Source organism: Marmota monax, unplaced genomic scaffold (genome assembly GCF_021218885.2).
Source record: "Marmota monax isolate L192 unplaced genomic scaffold, Marmota_monax_Labrador192_F-V1.1 WCK01_AAM20220418_F8-fsc00040, whole genome shotgun sequence".
Classification (NCBI taxonomy): Eukaryota; Metazoa; Chordata; class Mammalia; order Rodentia; family Sciuridae; genus Marmota; species Marmota monax.
The window spans coordinates 2,010,365-2,026,903 of NW_026692782.1; the positions used below are offsets into that span (position 1 = coordinate 2,010,365).

The following is a 16,539-nucleotide window of genomic DNA, read 5'->3' on the forward strand; positions in this document are numbered from 1 at the left end:
GCTTCTTTTATATAAAATGTTGAGAATATGCAAAAATATAGAGATACAAGATTAGCAGTTGCTGAGGATGGGGAAAAATAGGTTTACAGAAGGGGTTGCTCTAAACAGTACAGGGATTCTAGTTGTAATTCTAAAAAAATGTTCTCAGTTGACTGTAAAATGGCTGTATACCTGCAAAATATTCAAGAGCCATTGAATTGTATATATGGGAGTCCATTGTATTATATGTGAATTATAGTTTAATAAAATAATTTTAAATGAAAAAACTTCCCCCTCTTTTTAAAACCGTGCATCTATGTACACGTATTTTTCAAGAATGATTTCTGTGAACAAAAAAATGCATACCTCAGATTTCTTTTGGAGGCCCCAAAGTAAAAGGTATACTGAGACTGTATAATAGTACATAAATTGATGGGGCATATCATTCTCTGCACTGGAAAAAAAGTGAAAACAAACTTCAAAATTTTAAAACTAGGTCACAAAAAGTATTGAAACAAAGAAATTTGACCGTGCCATTGTGAAAATTGGAAGCTGTTTTTCTGTGTGTATAGGAAAGGCTTGAGCCAAAGGATGCTGTAGCTTGTTTTAACAATATTCCAGGAAAGCTGAGTTTACTTGCTGGTCAATTCTGAACCTATTTCTTGTAAGAGGATTGGAAACAACCTTTCTGAATAATCTCCAAGTGTTTGTACCAATTTTTTTCAAATCCAACAAATTTAAATCACTGGAGATAGTGACAAAAAGACATAAAAGTCCTAAGCAATTCTCTGAGAAACTGTAGAAATCGTAAGTAATTGGAATCTAGTATTTTTCCTCAAACCACTAGTGATTTATAACAGTTTTTATCAGGCTCTCTATATTAAGCCAGCCATCATTTCAACTTCAAAAAAAATATTGTTAAAACACAATAATAATAGCATTTTTAGTAAATTGCAGGATACAACTTGACCTTCCACAAAAGAGTTGAGAGGAAAAAGCAGACCAGGTGTTTCACGACATGGATTCTGTGTTCCAGTTCACATCAGGGTCAATTATTTATAATTACAAAAAGGTAAAAAGAAAGCAAATACTTCTCCTATGAACATGTTTTCTTCCTCTAACTTTACAAATAATCACTAAGGAAGTGACCCCATATCAATTATGTAAAACATCATGCATATCACGGATTAATTATATTTATGATAATCTCAATGCACATTTAATAATCTCTTAACTTTTCCCTTACACATATGCATCATAAAGAACCAAACTTCTGGTTACAATGTGTATAATCAAGACAAAGGACATAAGTTCATAATTTCTTAAGGATAAAATGCCTTTGTATTTAAAACCTGAAGATATTTTAACATGAATATCACCCCATAAGTAACAAGACAATTCCTGGGAAAGTTAATTACTCCTGAGTACCAAGCCTATAGTTAAGCTAACAAGAAAGGACACCTGATATTTTTCACACTGGCCAATTAGCCAGGTTTTCCTCAGATAACTCAATCTTAGGACATTAGCACATAGTTCACTCAACAATATTTCTTGTAAAACAAAAAGCTTCTTTGTTTAATTGAACACTAATTTTTAATATAATGCTAAGGGAATTTAAGAAAACATTATTATAGGAAAAAGAGATAAATGTGAAAGACTGGTCATTCACGATTTTGAGGACCTCACAACTCATAACAATAAGTAAGTACATTCTAAAGAGAAATTCCTAACAGCTCTAAGATTTAGCAAAATACAAAATGGTTGTCTTATTTAGTTTCCCCCACAAGGAAATTCTGAGCAGGATTTCTACTCAGCTGGTTCAATTAGTATTCTATCCAAGAAAGCAGGAGTGAAGGGACAGGAAAGTCAAGACATGGAAAGCAGAACAGGGAACCTGTGGTACATTAGTGAAGTTGTGCCAAGGGTCACAGAGGTGCCTCTCTGCAAGAACCTCTGAGAAACACAGAATGTCTGCAGGATGGTCCTCCCCAAAGGAGGGAGCCTGGGCATTTATCTATTGGCCTGCCCATTGGTTGAAGGTTGCTTGGGGTATTAACTGCACCACACTTTGAGACTGAACCTACAAGCTGTCCAAGGAGACTTTTGCTTTAAAGGAGGTCTTAAGACAGAGAAACGGAGAAGCCTACGGTAAATACTTGAGGTGGTTAATGATGAGCAGATGCTTAATTCTGTCCATAACTGAAGTTTTTTGATGAATAGAAGGAATGAGATAGCACAAAAAAATGCAATGGACTGAACATTTATGTGCTCCAAAAATTCATATGTTGAAATCCTAACTCTTAATAGGATGGTGTCAGGAGGTAAAGTCTTTGCAAGGTAATTAGGTCATGAAGGAAGAGCCTCATGGATAAGATTAATGCTTTATAAAATAGAGCACAGGGAACTCTCTAACCTGTTTTTCATCATTTGAGAACACAGCAAGAAAACGAACATCTGCACCCAGAAGGAGGCCCTCAATAGAACCTGACCATGCTGGCACCCTCGTCCTGGACTTCCCAAACTGGGAGAAATAAATCTCTGTTGCACAAGCCACCCAGCCTATAGTATTCTGGACTTCCCATCCCTCACAACTGGGAGAAATAAATCTCTGTTGCATAAGCCACCCAATCTATAATATTCTGCTACAGCTGCCTGAACTAAAAAGGAAAAGGCATCTGCTGTATCATTTGACCCCAGGTCCTACTCTTCTTTTTCAGAGAAGTTTGAAATCCTAAAGAGATTGATGAGAAGGAATAATTCCTTAATGAAAAGGAATCCAAAGTATTATGGCATTTCCCTTACTGTTTTAGTCAGATTTTTTGCTGCTATGACAGAAAGATCCAACCAGAACAAGGGTAGAAGATGAAAGGGCTCACTGTTTCAGAGGTCTCAGTCCATAAGTGGCTGGCTCCATTCCTTGGGGCTCAAAATGAAGCAGGACATTATGGTGGAAGAGTATGACAGAGGGAAGCAGAGGGAGAAATTGCACTCTACAGACACAAAATATATATCCCATAGCCACACCCCCAATGAACCACTACCTGCCTCCAGTTACCATTCATTAATCCTATCAGGCATTAATTCACTAATTAGGTTAAGGCTAATTAACTAATAAACTCAATCATTTCTCCTCCAAATCTTCTTGCATTGTCTCACATGTGAGCTTTTGGGGGACACCTCACATCCAATCCATAACACTGTTCCCACAGGGGAGAGGATAGTATTGACTTTCACCCACAAAGGGAAGTGAGGAAGGTTAAGAACTCTTCTAAGTGCCTGTGAAATATTTGCAAGAAGAGAGCCTTGCATCTCATGAAGCATCTTTCTCCCCACCTTGAAGAGATGCCTACTTTGCCTCTGCTGCTAGAAGATTAGAGAACCAAATAGTTTTTTGATCCTATTGATACCACCAGATACTGGTGATGACTTCTGCTTCCTCACATGTTGAAGTCTGAACATTAGAGAAGCACGCTGAGGCAAGCATATAAAGCAGGGTTTATCCAGAAAGGAGTAACAGACTTCTCCTCGGAGGGAGAAGGGGGCCATAGCTGTATCCTGGTATCCCCAGAAGTGAGACATTCTGCCATTTTTATGTCCTAGGCTTCCTTTGTTCTCCTACCCTCTTCCCCTTATCTTTCTCCTTCCTGCATATGTGTCTAGGCCCATGAATGTTGGGTGGGATGGCCCAAAGGTGAGAAACAGGTGGGCTGAAGGGGAAAGGGCAGGATGGAGCAGCCCAGGACACATTAATTAACAACCTCATGGCTTCCTGTAGGGAGGGGCAATTTCTGGGATAGGTTACCTTAGCAACAGGTTGGAGCAGCTGGAGGTTCTTGATAAGGGTAGAGGAAGGGCTCTGAAGGAATTAACATTTCAATCCCTCAAGGGATAGTCTCCAACTTGCTGGACTCTGTCAAAATTGGCCTCCTTGATCCAACCTGACTCGATTTACCTATCTATGCTGACTGTCTATCTAATTCTAGCTTCACTACCGTATGTCCCTTATATTTTCCATCCTCACTTGGAATTCTGAAGCCATCAGACTATCTGGTGTAGTCTATATGTGCAGAACAAAGAGGAGAGAAAGGAGCCATAAGATCAAAGTGCCATCTACCATGTAATACAGGAAGGTTACTTGAGCTCCCTTTGGCCACATAGACCTTTTGCATGACAGGTTAGAATGGTCTTCAAAGAATATTTCTGCAGGATGAGGGACAACAGCAGAAAGGGGCTCTGTGGGCTGCAGGTGGCAGCTAAAAAGGAGTCCTAAGTGGCCACCCCAGTGTGAATTTTCTGATTGAGTATAGCAGATCTACTTCCCACAAAAATTTTCTCCCTTCTTATTGGACATATGTCTACCAACCTACAGATTATTTTCCCAAACTTCTCCCACTAAAATTAACCACATGTCTAAGTTATCCTCAACGTAGGGTAAGAAGTAATGGGCACAACTTTTGCAAAACTTGCTAAGATAAAATTGTTTGCTCTAGATTCATCTCTTTCCTCTTCTCTCCATTTGAAAACAGACATGTGCGATGCAGCTTTTGACCATGCAAACCAGGATAACATCCTAGGGAATGGTGCAGCAATGAGATGTAAGGAAGGGGCAGATCCCTAAATGACCTCATGGAGCATAGCTAGACCATTAAGTGAGAGAATAATAAATCGCTACTTTATAGAAGCAAGTATTTCTCAATATTTTTACATTATTATCCCCCAAAGGAAAAAAAATAAATTTTAAGTCAATTTGATTAATTACAATTTTAACTTAATTGTTTTTTTTTTGCCAAATAAAAGAGATAAGAAATAAAAACACTAAGAAAAATAATACTTGTATTGAGCTTTTGGAAGATCATGAACCTTTGTAATAGCTAAGATATTCTTCATCCCTCCTCCTTCAAGATACAATTCTTATTTTTACTTTGAAAATACGTGATAATATGATAATATGATATTAAGATATCATTACTCAATCTCCTTTTTAAGGTAGCTTAATATTCTCTTTCATTAATATAGTAAGCAGACTAGAAGGGTGAAAATCCTGACTGAGTCCCCTCACAAGAACCCACTAAAGAGACCATGAGGGAAGGCTGGCTATGACAGAGATTATCTGAGAATCCAAAGAAAGTTCTAAAAAGAAGAAAAAGAATTAGAAGATGAATGCACCAGGTCAAAACACCCTAACGGGTCCACAGAAGTGAGACTCATGTTATTCCTGGGCTTCACCTTCCTGCAAGTTTATTTTTGTCAATTTTTGGTTGAATTTGATGTCTCCTTGAGGGAATAAGAGCTCAGAGCATCTTAGTCCACCATTTTGCTGACATAAACAAACTAAACTAAGTGTTGATTGCAGTCATTTTGTTCCTGTTTTTAAAGTATGCAATACATTTCTGAGAGATGGGAAAAAATACCAGATAAAACACAGCGTTAGTAAAAAAAAAAAATGCACTTTACCACATTTTCTCCCATATTTCCTCTTCCCCAAACCCTACTTGGAGAAGCCATAAGCAAAGGGCAGAGGAGAGGGGAAGTGAAACCAGGAATCAATCAAAACAGAATAGACCTTCCTTGCTTCCCCTAGAGAGAAGGGTGAGGGAGAAACTTGAAATTGGATACAAAAACAAGGTTTTGATTTAGACTGAACTAGATATTTTTAAAGATATAAAGGAATTAAAGGGTAAGGGTTTCATATAAGATGCCACCTAAAGGGGATGCTGAGATAGCCTCCAAAGCGGTAGAGACAGAGAAACTGACCTGATTCTGAATTGCACTCCTACCAACCTCAGTATATCCAATAGACTAATCACTCAATATCCTATAGGCAAAGCATATAGACTGTAAATGTGAAAGAAAAACTGAAATATCTTCTCCCACTAATCTTTAGCTAATATCAAACCTGTCTAATCTAATTGTGACTGCCCGTATCCTAATTAAAGTATAATCTTTAATTGCTCTTCATAGATGCCTGGTAGGATTTTCAACTCTGTTCATGGACATTGATTACTTAACATACCAATTATTGCTCTTGTAGCTTCTAGAATTCAGAATCCTTTGTCACATGGGGTTGTTTTATTTTCCTAGCCAAAAATTGTTTGTCACTCAGAAATTAATTTATAGTAAAACTATTCATAACTTTTCTATAAATTATATAGAGTGCTTAGCACCTTTATTTCTTTATTTGTTGATGCCCAAACATTTCAGTGTAATAACAGAATTATGGGCAGCATCCTTGAGAATAATACCTACATTTTCAAATATTGGTAGGTTTATTTTGTTTAATTTTTATTTCTTCTTTATTACACATTATTTTCTGTTTTCTATTGGTGCATCATAATTATACTTAATAGTGGGATTCGTTGTGGCATGTTCATACGTGCACAAAACATAATTTGGTCAATTTGTTTAATTTTTTATTTCTCTAAGGATTTTTTAGCCTTACAAAGCTTTGGCACAAAAACTGTTACCTAATTGCAGAGGAAGAGAGCACTGCTTTTTAAAATATATTTTTTTAAAAGAAATGTTTTTTTAAGTTACAAAGCGATTCCTTACAAACTGCCATTAGAGAATCTGATACATTATTTTTACCCACTTATTTATGTCCAAAATTTAGTAATATTGTTTTTCCTCTGGAGGGTACAGATGGTAAGGGATAATAGAACAAAACACTTAAAAACAACTCTCTGCTGCTTATTCCTTGGGCTCACCCAACTTTTATAAGCCCAAAAGTCTCTCTAACTATAATGTATTTCCAGTTTTAAATGACACAAAGAGAAAGCAAGAAGAGTCTTTGGTAATTTTCTTAAACAAGTCTTTAGAAAGGCTAAAATATCCAACCCAAAAGCCCAGCAGCCCCCCAAAATATAATGAACAATTTCTAAAATACCTTTCTACTTCCAGTTCACTGTGGGTTTCCATTCTCTTTGATCCTCATAGAGAAGCCTCCCACACAATGGATATGAGCCCCTGTCTGCCCCAGGGTGAGATTCGCATCCTGCCATCTCCTCTGTCTTTCCTATGTTATGAAATGTTGTTTTCCATCTGTGTGGGCTCCCCACACCTGGGCCTGGCTTGGTTTCCCTGAAGGTTGCTTCCAGGGCTCCTTTGTGGGAAGGTTGAGCTAAGGGAGCCATGGGCAGGAACCAAGTCCTATTCAACTGTATGTTAATCCATTGCCCCAGCCAATAAGTACTAATCAAAGATGCTTTGTTTCACTTTGTTTTGTATCCGAATTAATTGAGACACTGGATGAAGATGAGGACCTGACCCATTACCATGGCATGGATCCTAGGTGTTTATTGTCAGGCAGTCAGACACCTAGGGTGCGCCAGGTGGGTTGTATTAAAAGTCAAGCCTCTTTCCTCCCCTCCTGACACTGTAAGCCTGGAACCCACCAGGGTGCTTGCCAGTTTGGGTATTTGGTTTGGCTCAGTGGTTGCTGAGGAGGGAGGCTGAGCAGCCCCTGTTCCCTGCTGGACCGCCTCTCTGCATGGCTAGAGTGCCACCGAACGCTCTCCTCCATGACTAGATGGACCCACCATCCCAAACCAACAGCCTTCCACAGAGCTCTCATTTAGATGAATGAAGTAATTTATAAGCCAGCTAGGAAAGGCAGCAAGAAAGATGGGACGAAGAGTGCTGCTTCAGCCCTTTCCGTGTGGTCCCACATGTACCAGTAGCCTGCCTTGTCAAGTGCTCTTACTCAGATAAGCTGTTATCCTGCACTGGAGAGCCCTGGAAGTTTTTTTGGCCCATCGCCATTCGTTACCAGGAAGAAAAATCACCTTCCTATTTGAAGCTCTTTTTTCATCATGGCCCATTGGCCATGACTGATGTTGCTTTAAGTAAAGCAGTTAAAACTGCTTAACCTCAGAGAGTCTTGTACATAGAAAGCACTTGCTATAGTTAAGATAAAATCCAGAGGAGGCGAAATTGGGACAGAACCACCGGGGCCTCCTTCAAATTCCCCCTTCACCTCTTTCTAATATCTAAAAATGTAAGATCCTACTCTCAAGATAGAGTTTTTACAACTCATTATAAAAATATCCAGGAATTAAGAAAGGAGTGCCCTGTTACACCTTAAGTCTTGCATAATGCTATTGATATTAGTCCACCTTTTAAGATAAGCATTCCAAAGAACAAGAACATAACATTTATTCCCACTATAAATAATAAATGCATAATTATATGCTTCATTTAGCACACCTTCCGTTAAATCATTTATAAAAAAAGAAAAACAAACTACGTGTCACTTTACACTTCAATCCCTTTTCAATATTGTTCCCATCATTCTTTATAAGTTAGAAAATGGTTCTCTAGTTCCTTCAGCAACAAAATTTGTTTAGCAATCAATATTCCTTTTATGCAAAACATTCTGTGAACTTTATCTCAAATAAGTTAACAGATGTCCTTACAACGAAGTCCTTGTGTTTGTCAACATACTTAAACTTCATGTGAAGATGGAACCACATGAGGAAGAAATGCTCTCTGCAGTTTATTAACATTTAGCCAGTGAGACATCATTTATAAGAAGGGCACCTGGCATCTTCTATTAGTTCTACTAAGACAATAGCCAGAGCCAGGATCACAGTGGCACATCAGAGGAAAAACGTAAAAGAGGGATTTACTTAAAAATCAGTCCAACATGCATGAAGTAAACAATTTTTAAAATCCATAAATAGACGGCTAGCTAATAGTTATTACATTCCATAATTTAGCATGATATGCATGACGGTTTTGACCTCCAAAATAATTTAGCGCCTTGAGCTGAGATTAAATGCAGAACATTAATTTTTCCCTCTGGTTGTCAAGCCAACCAAGAGACCCGTCAAATCCATTTAAATAAAGCCTGCATCATGTAATAATATTAAAGGGAATAAAATATTAATATGGGCCTGTGGTAGAACATTGGCCAAAAGAGCTGCAGTGAGGTTCCTTGAATTTATTACCCTGACAATCCGTCTTTCCGCCAAAACTAGGAGTTAAAGCACCATCTAAGAATTCTTTTTCTGCTGGAAGAGGAGCCCAGTTAAGAAAGGTTACAGGTCCTCCAGATGCTAGCATGCTTAGTGTCTGCAAGGAAGGGAAATCATGTGTCCCATCTTAATTGCATGAATTTGAGATGGCAGTGCACAAACACCAGGGATGAGTTGCAGTGAAAGTGAAATTTTAAAAGCAAGAGGAAGACATTACTGCATCAAGTGTGACTCCATGAGCCTTCCCCGGTAATGAATGGACCTCAATCTGTGCGTTGTGTACATGCTGCATACACCAAGCTCAATCAGTGCTGCTTCTCTCAAACACATGATGCTTTTTTTCTCTGAAGATCATGTTTTGGGGGATCACTTTCTAACAAGTTTGCTCTCTGAAGAGGGGAGGTTTTCAGAAGTTTCAGGGTTTCGAATAAGTGCTCTATGTGTATTCTGAAGACTATTTCCCTCCAGGAACCCCACTTGTTCTAAAGATTCTAGACTTTGAGTTTGGAGGCCATAAACAGTGTGGGAAACATGCAAAGCATGTGAATTATTGTATTCAATGAGTTGTTTGATTGACACAAACACTCAAGCCATTCATTTTTATGATAAATTTATTTTTAAAAAATTTTTAAATAAGTTCTGTTTAAACTTTGGATTCTCCAAACATATTCTTTAATGCTAATCACATTATTTTTCCTGATAGGTCACAAACCAAACAAAAGCCAGAGGCAGCTTTCTTGTTTCCCACCCTCTGCCCACACAGCACACCCAGCAGGGATTGTCCCTTTAAGCTGAGCTTCCACCAACTTCAAAGAGTCTCCCGCGTGTGAGGGAGCCAAGCATAAAACAGGGAGAAAGAGAAATCTGGCCACAGGAAAAGAACCTTTTAAAATTCCAATCAAACACTGAATTCTCCAAACAAGGCAATCACTCAGCAATAATCAGATCAGATGTGAAATCACAAAAGTTAGAACTGAAGGCAGACAGTTTACCTTCATCCTTCATGTGTAAAGAGAAGGGAGCATAATAGCAGTGACAGGAGACCTCATTGCAATTACAGCACAGGCTGAGACAGCCCATGTCCTCCCAGGCCCACCCAGAGTCCCTTGTCAAAATGCAATGGGTGCCATTTCAGTGTTCCAAAGGGTAGAGGTCATTGCATCAGAGTCAAAGGGTGAGTGGAGTTCTTTGACTCTGAACACACTGCATTTATTCATGTCTTACCTTAAATAAAATAAGCACCCTGAATTAACTAATTTGAACTACATCTATAACAAAGCAGTGGCTTTGCTAATTAAATCGGGAGGAAACCTGCATTAAGTGTGACTCCATGAGCCTTCCCTCGTAACGAATGCTTACTTATGAATTTACTTCCCATTCATCTCTGATATGTACCTGGTCTCAGGAAGCGTCAGTCTCCACAGCCTCTTACCTCAGGTACTAAGTAATCACACATCAGTCATCACTGTGAGGTGTCATTCTTCTTTATCAAAGCCCCTTGAGAGAGGTCACAAATTAAATGAAGAGAAATATGAGAAATATAGGTCTAAGTTTAAATTATTTGCCCAGGTAAAAGCAAAAGAGAGAGAGAAAAAAATACAAAGATAGATATGGATAGATTATTGATAGATAGAGGATTATAGGTAGATAGATGATAGATAGATAGATATTTGTATTTAAAGGGTCATTCATTCATCTCCTGGAGCTAAGACAGAAGTTTGTGTGGGACTCTGCCTGAACTAGCATCTGGTACACGCACAAGTGAAGCGTGGGCTCCCTAAGAGTACAGCTTCCCTTATAGACTTTTAGGCAGTGTTCATTGATAAAGTTTTGGTAATCTAGGCTCTGTATGTCCTATGGAAGTTACATTGGAATATCTGACTTTTTGGGTTTCTTTCCAGGAGAGGTTTCCATCAGTCTATAAATACATATGAAGAACCTATCACTGTTCTTTGTTCTTTAAGGATGCCGCTCTAATAAATATAACCTTGTATTCAAAAACCTTGTAATTTAAAATGGTGAAAGAGTTATTACCAGTCAAAATTCAGAATGCCTAGTGAAGCTTGAATTTCAAATAAATAATGAATCTTTTTTTAAGTATGTGCAAAGTATATTTAAGTAGGTTTTAAGTATTTAGACATACCAATGGATTTCAAATAGCAAATAAGATGTGCTTAAACTAAAATCGACCTGTTGTTTATCTGAAAATTTAAAATCAACTGGGCACCCTATATTTTTACTTTCTTAATCTGGAAACCCTAGGAGGAAGCAATGGCAGTAAAGGGAAAAGATTTGGAAAGTTTCTGGTGAACAGTCACTAAACAGGAATAAACCATTTAGGAGATCTCTCTTTGTGCCAAGAACTAAACTTCAATTTATCAAAGTACTATTATTAGTGAAAGAATAATTTTCAAACAGTGAGTTTTTTAGAACTTATGTATTAGATGTAAACTGAACCATCGATAGGAGAGCAGCTATTAGAAATCCCTTGTTCAAATTATTTTGCTGTAGTCCTAGCTACTTGGGAGACTGGACAGAAGGATCGCTTGAGCTCAGGAGTTTGAAGCCAGCCTCAGCAACAGAGAGAGATCCCATCTCAAAAACATAAAATAAAAATCTTGTCCATTTATTTCATTAGGCTAAAATGCTTTCTGTGTGGGCTTTTCAACTCAGAAGGCATGTTCTGTCCCTGAAAATCTAACTTGAGGGCACCTTTTCTATCACGTCTGAAAATGACCTCAAATCTTAGGATTTGAAAATATTTTTCTGTTATTTGCCCCAAAACGTGTGATAATAATTATAGAATGTTCACATCTGTTGAGAGACTACTTTTAGCTAAACACTGCACCAGGAACTAGGAAGAAGTGGGAAAGTTCTTGCCCTCATGGTGCTTACATTCTGGTAGCATGCGGACTACTTACTTTGATATTACTAAGTACCATGGTGATGGTTGGGGGTGAGAGCCACACGGCACATAGATTACATAGTCAGGGAAGGCAATTCTGACAAAAGTTATGTAAAAAGACACTGACCACTGAAGATGAGGAGAAAGAGAGTTCTAGGAGGAAGAAAGAGAACATGAACTAAGAGCCTGAAGCAGGAGAGAGGCGTTATTTTCAAAGACGACAAAGGTATTTGGAATGTGGCAAGAAAGCACATGTCTGAGCATAATTGAGGGAAAATAACAACAAATAGATATAATTATTCTAACTCAGCCTGTCTTTGCTCTTCCCATTATTCTACTCCCCTGTATCCTGCAGTCCTGAACTGCTGGTAGGAGTTCATCAGTAGACTCCTGTTCCCTGACCATGTGCTTACTTATGAATCTCATTCTTCATCAGATGTATATTGTGAATTCACCAGATACAAGGCAATGTATAAAGACATAAGTATGATTCTGGCATGTGAGGATATGGGCATGAGTGGTTTTGCAGCAGCACACACGCAGGTCAAGTGGCATCTACAGATGGAGAGTAAAACCAACAAACACAGGCTTGGGGGACAGGAGTTCATAGTTTATGTGATGGCGAACAGAAAAAGCCATAAAATCCTGAAATACTGAGTCAGGAGACTCTTCTTCCTCTCTGAGCAGTGCATCTGGGGGAATTTCAGCATCTTTACTTCTGCTGTACTACAACCTAACTTCGGAGCAGCGGTGGGATCTGTCTGCAGTTTCCGACTCATTTCCCAAAGAGGCATCTGTCAACATGCACACCACTTGCTTTTAGCGTGATCTCTGATAGGGATGAAAATCTTTCTAAACAAATCTTGGCATCTCCTGCTCTCCTAGTTTTAGCAAGTTAATTACTCTTCCATAAGATGTGATTTCCTGGGATTCGGTGAGCTGACATCGCCTCATGTTAATTTATTCAAGGCTGAACAGTTCCATTGATTAGACAACTCCACAGCACCAGGTCTCCATGCTTCTGAAGGTGCTCCCTTTGAATTTCAATGAATTTTAATGACAGAGGAGTGAAGCTGGTATGTATTCTGCCGTCACCTCTATGCAGGTCCAATGGACTTTTAAAGTTCTTGTTAGAAATAAGTATTGTTTTTGTGTAGTACTCTGAAGAGGATCCTCTTAATAAGTTACAGTAGTACTAAAGCTGAGGCAGAACGAGTTTATTGTGCAGTGCAAACTTATAACCTTTCATCAGGAGGGTGCTGTGTATAATGAAGAGTGTTCCATTAAAACTGGCATTTTGAAGAATGATGGCAGCATAGCACCATGTGCACCCAGCAACTGACACAAGAGAAGTGTTAAGGTCAATTACTGACATTTCTGCATGAGCTGCAAACAGAGTGATGGAATGTACCCAGACAAACTATGTAACAGGGCAAAGCACAGATCAGCCAAAGAAGACAGTCAGACGTTGACAGGTAAGCAGCGCACCCTGACACAATGCTTAAGTGTTTCCGTGTGGAGACCACCTTCCTTACCTCTGCGCTTCTTCTCTCTCAGATCAGGCTGAAAACAGTTTGTTCATTGCTTGAACACACTTGAAAAGCACAGAAAACTTCAAAACATCACTCCAGAGAAAATTTATTAGGATACTGGACTCAGGAGGCTCTTCTTCGTGGTCCAGGAAAGATGTTCAGGTAGATGCCTAAAGAAGCAATGATTTTTCAGGACACTTTAATTTCCAATATGTGCTTACAGTAATTTTTGCTGTTATTCCCCTCCATTGCCTCAAACCTTCTTTTAAAATATGCTATTCTCATCAGCCTTAGTTAGTGATGCACTGAAGAAATAAAAGAAGTAGGAAATTGGTATCCATGGTATAGAAAAGGGGAGAAAATTTAGCAGATGGGAAACTCAGAGAATTTCAGAGAATACCCAGCAGGTACTAGAAGGAAGGAACAGCAGGCTGATTAGGAGGATTTCTAGGTTCTAGATACCTTGTGTCTTAGGTAAAGGAGAAGATTCATGGTGCTTCCATAGTTACTCTGAGTTCCCAAAAGCCCTCATCCCTTACAGGGATGGGGCCAAGGTTGGAGCACAGGAGCAGGGAACCCTAGGAAGCCCCATTGCCTGGTCCTGCACTACATTCTCTATAAGGTGATCTTCTTCAAGTTATACCAGGCCTCCCAGCATGACATGTGCAGCTTCCATTCCAAGGACTATCTTGACTTCCTGCAGGGAGTCAGCCCCACCAATATGCAAAACTTCATCAAGGGCCTTAATGCCCTCATTGTGCACAGGAACTCTGCAGTGTTTCCCCAGCTCTTTGAGTTCTATTAGTTTGCTGCAAAGAGCAATCCTTCTGAACAAGAATCTGTGATGCTGCCATTAACCAAGCTGGAGGTCTACACCAGGCCAAGGAGCTTGAGGCCTCTGGCTTCTTCTATGTCAATGGCATTGTAATTGGCATGTTGGAAATGTTCAAGTACCACCCTTTGATGCACTACATTGATACCAGTATCCATCATGGTAATGGGGTTCAGAAAGCCTTCTACCTCAATAACCAGATTTAGACAATGTTCTTCCACAAGTATGGAAATTACTTCTTCCCTGGCATAGCTGACATGTATGAAGTCCAAGAAGAGTGCCTGAGACTCCTGTCTCAATGTGCATCATTGATGATCAGAGGTACAACCACCTTATCAGTCTGTCATCAACCAGGTGGTATACTTCTACCAACCCACATGCGTCATGCTCCAGGGTGGAGAGTTGACTGGGTTGCCTCTACCTCAACATCCAAGGATATGAAGAATGTGTTGAACATGTCAAGAGTTTTGATATCCCTCTCCTAGTGCTGGGTGATGATGGCCATGCTCTCCAAACTTTTGTGAACTGCTAGACATAGGAGGCATCACTGCTGGTAGAAGGGACCACTAGTGAAGAGCTTGCCTATGGTGAACACTTTGAATACTTTACCCTGGACTTCACACTCCACCCAGATGTCAGCACCCGTGTTGAGAATCAGAACTCAGCCAGTGTCTGGATCAGATCTTCCAGACAATCATTGAAAACCTAAAGATGCTGAACAACACACCTAACATTCAAATTCAATCTGTGTCTCCAGACCTTATGGGCTGTGAGGCAGATGCAGAGGAGAGCGTTCCTGAGAACTACAGCAGGTCAGAAATAGCAATAAATTCTGTGATGGAGACCATAACAAGGGAAAGGAGAGCAACAATGAGAAAGAAGAGCAGCTCTGGATGTTGTGTCTCAGGGAATTACTGTCACCTCTGGAAGGAGTGGAAGAATGTGGCTCCTTTGGTCCTGGGCTGGTCTCCCCCAGGGATTTCACTAACCTAGGAGTATGGGGATCATGTAACCCCTTCTCTTTTCTCTCTCACCATTATGACAGTGACACCTATCAAGGATAAGACAGAGTCAAGGATAGCTTTGGGGGGGACATCATGGACAGTGGGCCCTAGAGGCCACTCCTTAACCCCTCTTGCCCCTTATTCCCTTCCTGTTTCCCTCCAATCCACAGACTTTTAGGAATGAAGAGGTAGACGGGTCTGAGGTTCCCTCTGACTTCCTTCTCTCCTGGGTCTTCATACTGCAGGCCTTGCTTTTGGGCAGGTGAAGGATTGGTGAGGACTGGGGAGAGAAGGGTAGCTACCTAAAACCTTAACATGAGATGGTGGGGAAAGTACAGTTTCTAGTAGGATGAGATTGTGAAAATGTCCTGTTCTAACTTTGAGATTTTCACCCATTTTGTCACTGTTCATATCCAGTAATTACAAGTTGGTAATTTTTGTTAAGTTTAAAAAAGAAGAAGAAAAACAAAGTTAATCTGCCAATATATTGCTAAATATTTTGGATCACTAACATTTTGTGTAATACAAGGAGTAGAAGCTTGAACCATATTATCAAGATATTAAAGGAAGGGCTAGAGATGTAGCTCACTCCGTGGTACAGTACTTACCTAGCATGCACAAGGCCTTAAATTCAATCCACAGTATCATAAAAATTTTAAAAGATATTAAAGAAAAGTGGGCCTGAAAAAGTTGGAGGAATTGAGGTCATTCAGTTTGTAGACAACTGGTTTATACAAATGCACTAATACTAATTTTAGTGCATGTATTCAATCATACAATTATTTTCTCTTACAGCTGAACTTAGTTTTTAGATTTTAATTCCTAAAGCATTCTGTCTTCCCAGTACAGATATTCCCTACTTACAGTGGTGTGACTTGTGATCTTTTGACCTTGTGATGGTGCAAAAGAAACTGTTTTGAATTTTGATCTTTTTCTGTGATAGCAACATGCAGTAAAATACCCTTGCAATGCTGGGCAACAGCAGCAAGCTGCAGCTCCTGGTCCACCACATGATCACAAGAGTAAACAGCCAGTACTCTACTTGTATTGCCTTGCTAAGCCATGATGTTCAGTAAGGTAAATGTATTAAATGTATTTTTTCTATATAGTATGTTTGATGTATGATGGGCCCCACCATAAGTCTAGGAGCATCTGTACTTAACAAGAAATAATTAAACATCATCAGCCCTGAATAGGCACTTATTAAAAATGAAGTTGTTTTGCTAGTTTTTGTAGTGATCTGTTAGTCCAGATATTTGTTAGGCACTTACTCTGTACATAAGGTATATGCATAACAACGAAAGGAGCAGACAAA

General features: G+C 39.3%; 1 pseudogene; it reads left to right on the forward strand.

Annotated features, from left to right (window-relative positions):
* Positions 1–997: 997 nt before the first annotated feature.
* Positions 998–16,290, forward strand: LOC124094774 (histone deacetylase 3-like; annotated as a pseudogene).
* Positions 16,291–16,539: the final 249 nt, after the last annotated feature.